This window comes from Dipodomys ordii, unplaced genomic scaffold (assembly GCF_000151885.1).
Source record: "Dipodomys ordii isolate 6190 unplaced genomic scaffold, Dord_2.0 Scaffold19, whole genome shotgun sequence".
NCBI lineage: Eukaryota > Metazoa > Chordata > Mammalia > Rodentia > Heteromyidae > Dipodomys > Dipodomys ordii.
The window spans coordinates 10,738,572-10,746,127 of NW_012267235.1; positions in this window are offsets into that span (position 1 = coordinate 10,738,572).

A 7,556-nucleotide genomic window follows, 5' to 3' on the forward strand; every position below is an offset into this window, starting at 1 on the left:
CCCCAGCCCCTTCCCTTCAGTCCCCCTCTCCAATGCCCCCAATATCCACAGGCCTCCTAACAAGCACTGAAGTCAGTCCTGGCTTGGATGTGTGTTTGAAGCCGGCTGAGCGGTGGCCCCGCCCCCGGTGTCCCCCAGCCAATCGCTGATCCCCTTCCCAGGAGGGGCTGCTAGGGGTGTTGAGCCAGGGGGCTGATGTAACCGCAGACTTCAGCTTCTTTTGATCACTTATATCATTTTGCCATATATGGTCACTGAGAGCTACTGGCTGCGAGGCCTGGGTCCGGAGGGTGGGCTCCTAGAGTGAAATGAGCTACATACCAGCCCAGAGCCAACAGCCCATCTCTCATCCGGGCCCGGACAGGTGGGTGGGCCAAGAAAAGGGTTATATATAGTTCTGGTCACATTCTTTCCCTAATGCATCTTGGCCCCTGAAAGCACAAACAATCTCCACTTCTGGCTTTTTTTTTTTGACTGAATTTGCTAATTGCTATTCTTCCATAACCAAGGGAACAGAAAAAAATTCAAGGAGGAATGTGGTATGTGTGAGGGAGACCTTCTGGCCCTCTCCTTCCCTTGATCTCCTGGCCTCCTCCACTCCCTCCTCTTCCTCTTCTTCCTCCTCCTCCTCCTCCTCCTCCTTCTTTCCCTCCCCAATGGTGCCCTGAAATCTTTCCCATCCTCACTGCCCTGTCCAGGGTACCCCTCCTCCCTAACTTTCTGCTTCCCCCCCCTTTCATAGACCTTGTGCTTCCTTGTGGCCTCCAACCCAGGTGCAGCTAGCCAGGTACAGAGGGGCTCCAGAGGCTGAGCGGGATTCAGAGGAGTCACAGTGGACAAAGCCCTCCACTTTCCAGTACCTTCCCTTGTCAAATGGCTGCAGGCTCATCTTTCCTCACTGGCCTTCTACTTTCCCAGGGTACAGTTGGACCTCTATGTGTGTGTGGACCTCTGTGTGGTGTGTGTGTGTGTGTGTGTGTGTACTGGGACTTAAGCTCAGGGCCTCTAGCTCTCAGCTTTTTTGCTCAAGGCTGGTGCTCTACCACTTGAGCCACAGCTCCAACTTCTAATTTTTTTTGCTGGTTTAATTGGGGGTGAGTTTCACAGACTTTTCTGCCCCAGCTGGCTTTGAACTACAATTCTCAAATATCAGCCTCCTAAATGGCTGAGATTATAGGTACCAATCCATAACTATAAAAGGCCTAATGGCTCACACCTGTAATCTTAGCTATTCAGGAGGCTGAGATCTGAGGATTGTGGTTCAAAGCCAGCCCAGACAGGGTAAGTCAGTGACACTCTTCAACCTCAGTCCTCAGATCTCTCTCTCTCTCTCTCTTTTGGTCATGGGGCTTGAACTCAGGGCCTGCGCACTGTCCCTGAGCTCTTCAGCTCAAGGTGAGCACTATACCACTTGAGCCACAGCGCCATTTCGTCAGTGACACTCTTATCTCCAGTTAACCACCAGAAAACTACAAGTGACACTGTGGCTCAAAGTGGTAGACCACTAGACTTGAGCAAAAGAGCTCAGAGATAGTTCCCAGGCCCTGGGTTCAAGCCCCATGACCAACAACAATGAGAGAGAGAGAGAGAGACAGAGACAGACAGAGAGACAGAGACAGAGAGAAGAAAGAAGGAAAGAAAGAAAGGAAGGAAGGAAGGAAAGAAAGAATAGAAACCAATTCCTAGCCACCTTGTGGCTTCTTTTTCTCTTAGGGCCAGAATCAAATGACTCTTGCTCTGGTGAAAACCTTACCTTTTTGTGCTCACCTCTCCCACTTATTGATTCAATGGTCACAGCTCCCTGGAGAGCTCCACCCCTGTAATTCATATTATTATAGTTAATTCTGGTGTTTTGCTATCCTTCCACCCATGGAGTTGATGGAAAAGAAATCCAGGCAAGTGGCCCTAATTGGTAAAAAGAATGAGTATAAGCTAGGGTTGGTGGCTCATGCCTGAAATCCTAGAATCAAGGTTCAAGTCAGCCCAGGCAGGAAAGTCAAGTTAACCATCAAAAAGCCAGAAGTGGAGCTGTGATTCGTGTGCTAGAGCTCCAACTTTGAGTGGCAAAAGCTAAGGGACTGAGAGCCCCAGACCTGAGTTCAAGCCCCAATACTTGTACAAAAAAGAAAAAGAACTGGGCACTGATGGGGGGCCTAGATCCGAGGATCATGATTCAAAACCAGCTCAGGCAGGAAAGTCCAAGAGAAAACTAGAAGTGGCACTGTGGCTCAAGTAGTTGAGCGCTAGCCTTATGCTGAAGAGCTGAGGGACAGAGCCCAGGCCCAGAGTTCAAGAAAGAAAGAAAAGGAAGGAAGGAAGGAAGAAAGAAAGAAAAGAAGTCATTGTCAATGATGTTAAATGTAAGCACCAAAGTGCCTCTCTGGTTTGGTTTTCCACTTCCCTTTCACAGGGAAAGCCATGGGAAAAGTCAGTATATTCTTTCTTGATCTCATCAGGTTTACTCCAAAAGAAATAAGAATCCACCCCAGGCAGAATACTGCCAACATCCCTGTGAGGCTGGATGGGGAAAACAAGGCTTGAAATACACTCGAGTCTTCAGATCCTAGGCCTCCTGTCATTCCTTACCACATTTTCATTATAATGTTCAAATATACACAAAAGTAAAAAAAAAAATTCTGTTACCCATCACACAAAGTCCTGAGAGTTTTGTTGTTGTTTGTCTACTTGCTTGTTTTAAGACAGGGTCTTGCTGTGTGCCCAAGCTGGTTTCAAACCCATAATCCTCCTACTTCAGTAACCTGAATGCTAGAACTACAAGTATGTGCTGCTGTTCCTGGCACCCTACAGTCAGTTTTAAGTTATCAATACTGTTGTCCTTTCTTCAACACTTCTCTCCACATTTTTTAATTTTTTTTTCTTCCAGGGTATTCAAGAACACATTTTACATAGCTTATTTCACCCATAAATATATCGATATTTATCTCTAGCAGATAAGGATTTTGTATTTTTATGCAATTATCATTCTAGCATAGTATCCAATGCAAATAATTCCTTAATATCAAATGACCTGTGTTATTTCTCCCCTTACTGGCTCATAAATGCTTATTCGGGTTCTGTCCAAATCAGAATCCACACAGATTTGTCCCCTGCATTTGGTCGACATGTGTCCAGTCTTCTCATTTATTACTGTTTCCACTCCTCTGCACCATGTCTTTTGTGACATTTATTTGTTGAAGAAACTGGGTCATTTGTCTTGCAGAATTAGTCCCATTAGTTGATGGTATCCACAAGGGAGGTGGGTTAAGGGTTCTTCAAGTTGAGTTGTAAAAATTCAAGACCCAAGGTGGTTTGCTCAATGCTGAGTGCAAATTAGAATCATCTGGAAGCATTTTAAAAGTAATTTAGAACTTAGCCTGGCACTGGTGACTCATGCCTGTTATCACCACTACTACAGAGGCTTAGTTCTAAGGATCACTGTTCAATGCCAGCCTGGGCAAGAAAGTCTATGAGGTTCCTATCTCAAATTAAGCACCAGAAAAGCTGAAAATAGAGATGTGACTCAAGTGGTAGAGTGCTAGCCATGAATACAAAAGCTCAGGGGCAGTGCTCAGGCCCTGAGTTCAAGCCCCACAATCTGTTACCCACCCACCCCCCAAAAGGAATATTGATATGAACGGATACCCTTTATGTTTGCTTATAATACATATTTTATGATTCACAGATATAGGTCAATTGATTTACATAGAAAAAAACCCTATAGGAAAAAAAATTGATTCATTAAAATATAACATAGGCTGGGCGCTGGTGGGTCCTGCCTGTATTCCTAGCTACTCAGGAGGCTGAGATCTGAGGATTGAGGTTCATAGCCAGCCCGGGCAGGAAAATCTGTGAGACTCTTATCTCCAATTAACCACTCGAAAACTGGAAGTGGCACTGTGGTTCAAGTGGTAAAGCACTTGTCTTGAGCTGGAGAGCTGAGGGACAGCATTCAGGCCCAGAGTTGAAGCCCCACAACTGACATAGATAGATAGATAGATAGATAGATAGATAGATAGATAGATAGATAGATAGATAGATAGATAGATAGATAGAGATAGCACTAAAAAATTGCCACAAACAAAGCTTAAGTCAAAAGCAACCATTTAAAAGAAAATATTGGCTAATAGTTCACTTATCTACTTTTTTCTAAAATGAATAAAAATGTCCTACAAATCAGTATGAAAAATGCAAGCAATGAGTGGGGCCAGGGAGGGGGGGAGGGAAATGGAGCCAAATATGTAAACAAGTAACTAAACAAGTAACAGAAAAGGATTTCCAAATGGCCAAACAACAAAACACGATTGCTATGATCTGAATGTGGTCTACCCAAATCTCCACGACATGTCGTAAACTTAACCTTCCAATCAAGCACTGTGAGAGTTGAGAGCTTTGGAGAGGAGTTTGGATGAGATGAATGCTAATATAAAAAGATTTAATGTTGTTTCTCATATGTGGAAGTTAGATCTAAATTATAAACATATAAAAACATGTGCACATAAACACAAACTGTCTAAAGTATACTATATCCAGGGGACGATTACAATGCTGTAACTAACTCCTTTGAATAACTGACTCATAAGTTAACAAAATAAATACCAAGGCCAGGCACCAGTGGCTCATATCTGTAATCCTAGTTTCTCAGAAGGCTGAGATTTCGGAATCTCAGTTCAATGCTAGCACAGGCAGGAAAGCCTAGGAGATTCTTGTTTCCACTTAACCATCAAAAACAAACAGAAGTGGAGCCATGGCTCAAGTGGAAGAACAATAACTTTGAGCAAAAAAGCTAAAGGACAGTGCCCAGGCCCCGAGTTCAAGCCCTAGGACCAGCACAAAAGAAAAGAAAAAACTTGAAAAGAAAAAGAATACCAAGAAATTAAAACATGTTGTTGGAGTGAGTGAAGGTCAAAACGAGGAAATAGAGGAAAATGTGTGAATGCAGTCATAATATGCAACGTACATATATGAAAATGGAACTGGGTAACTTGAGGGGAAGGGTGGGGTTAGGAGAGATGGAGGAGAATGATAGAAGGGGTGACATTGATCAAGATGCTGTGTACTCATCAACTGACTTGTTGAATTGAAACCCCTTTGTATAACTTTTAAAGTTAATAAAAAGTATTTTTAAAAGTAAAATAAGTTTTAAAGGATTTGAAAGACTTTCAATCACCTATTATGTGAGGGCACAGGCTCAAGGCGCCATCTTGAAAACAAAGACTGAAACCTTACCAGCCAGCCAAGCCTGCTGCTTCCTTGATCTTGAACTTTGAAGCTTCCAAAAAAAATTTTTTTTCCAGTTGCATGTCTGGCCAAGAGCTTGTGGCTCACGCCTGTAATCCTAGCTACTCAGGAGTCTGAGATCTGAGGATCATGGTTCAAAACCAGCCTGGGGAGGAAAGTCTGTGAGATTCTTGTCTCCAATAAACCACCAGAAAACCGGAAGTGGCGCTGTGGTTCAAGTGGTAGAGCAACTTGCCTTGAGCTGAAGAGCTGAGGGACAGTGCCCAGGCCCAGATTTCAAGGCCCACAACTGAAAGAAAAAAAAATTACATGTCTATAAATTAGTCAATCTCAGCCAAGCACCAGTGGCTCACACTTGAAATACTAGGTTTTTAGGAGGCAGAGATCTGAACTATGAAGCCAGCCCAGATAAGAAAGTCCACGAGATTTTTTTTCTCAAATTAACCATCAAAAGACCTGATGCAGCCGGGTGCTGGTGGCTCATGCCTGTAATCCTAGCTACTCAAAAGGCCAAGTTTTGAAGATTGTGGTTTGGAAGCTAGCCCCAGCAGGAAAGTCAATGAGATTCTTATCTCTCCAGTGAACCACCAGAAATCCAGCTCAGGAACAGCACCCAGGCCCTGAGTCAAGTCCCACGACTGACCAAAAAGAAAAGAAAAAAAGCCTAAAGCAAAGCTGTGGCTCAAGTGGTAGTGTGCTAGGCTTGAGCATAAAAGCTCAGGGACAGTGTTCAGGCTCTAAGTTCAAACCCCAGGACCAGCACAAAATGAATAAACAAGCCAATCTCAGTATTCTATCATGATAGGACAAAATGGCCCAAGACAATGACCTAAAACAATAACAATCAAAGATGTACAAGTTAGAACAGTAATCAAAGACAGTTTCTTTTATTCATAAACTAGATAAAATTTAAATTTGCTAACAATATACTTTGGCAAGAGTGTAAGGAGATTCTCTTGTACAGTCCTGTGGAACTAGTCAGTCTACAAGTCAGTTCAATGTTACTGATGCTTTAAAAGCCTACATCTGGTGACTAGGTTCTTTGCTTCTAGAACATAACCTGAAGAAACAATAGTATGTTTGGTCAGACAGCTACTTACAAAGGTAGTCTTGCATTACAAATGCTATCATTCCTCTCTTCAGTGAATATTTATTGAGTATTTCCTATGTGCATCGAGAGCTCAGTCATTGCAGGAAAAGGAAAGAGAAAGGTCTATTTTTTTTTCTTTGAAATGGGGTCTCACAGCAGCTCATTTCTGGGATGATAAGAATGTGTTACCACACCCAGATTTTTTTTTTAAAGTCTGGCTTTGAAGAAGTTGAAGTTCCAATGGGAAAAAAAATTAACAATAAACAAATGAGCAATTAAACCAAATGACTAAACAAGATAAGATCAAGCAGTAATAAAATGCTATGAGAAATGATTTTGTTCATCATAACAAAGGAGAAAATTAGAACTCACTTAAAGAGCCTTCAAGTGGGAAACAGTTTTAAATAAAAATATCTATTCTAGTGGCCAGGTACCCGTGGCTCACATCTGTAATCCTAGCTATTCAGGAGGCTGAGATTTGAGGATCACAGTTCCAAGTCTGGGAGAGATTATCTCCAATTAACCACTCAAAAACTGAAAGTAGAGCCATGGCTCCAAGTGGCAGAGTACTTGCCTTGAGCAAAAGAGCTCAGGAGACAGCACGTAGGCCCTGAGTTCAAGCCCTACAGCTGACAATAAATAATACATATTATATAATAATAATACATTATATCTATCCATTCTAAGCTGAGTATAGCAACACAGTCCTGTAATCCCAGCACTTGGGAACATTTTGAGTTCAGGATCAGCCTGGGTTACACAGACCTTGTCACACAGACCGAAAAATATACAGACACATACATATACATACACAAAGACACACATGCATACATTCTATGACATCTTATATATCATTTTAAAAGGATGAGAAAGTTTTCATTAACAGGGTTCATGTACTAACAGGGTTAGTTCTCCAAGATATAAATTTAACTCCTCAAAAACTCCATGAAATGCCAGATATTGGGGGCTCCAGACTATAATTCTAGCTACCTAGGAGGCTGAGATCTTAGACTCAAGGTTCAAAGCCAGCTCAGGCAGGAAAGTCTGTCAGATGCTTATTTCCAATTACCCAGCAAAAAAGAAAAGAAAAAATAGAAGTGGAGTTGTGGCTCAAGTTGTAGAATACCAGCCTTTGATCTGAGGATCAAAAAAAGCTAAGAGACAGTGCTCAGGCCCTGAGTTCAGGCCCCAATATTAACACATACACACACGCGCGCGCACACACACA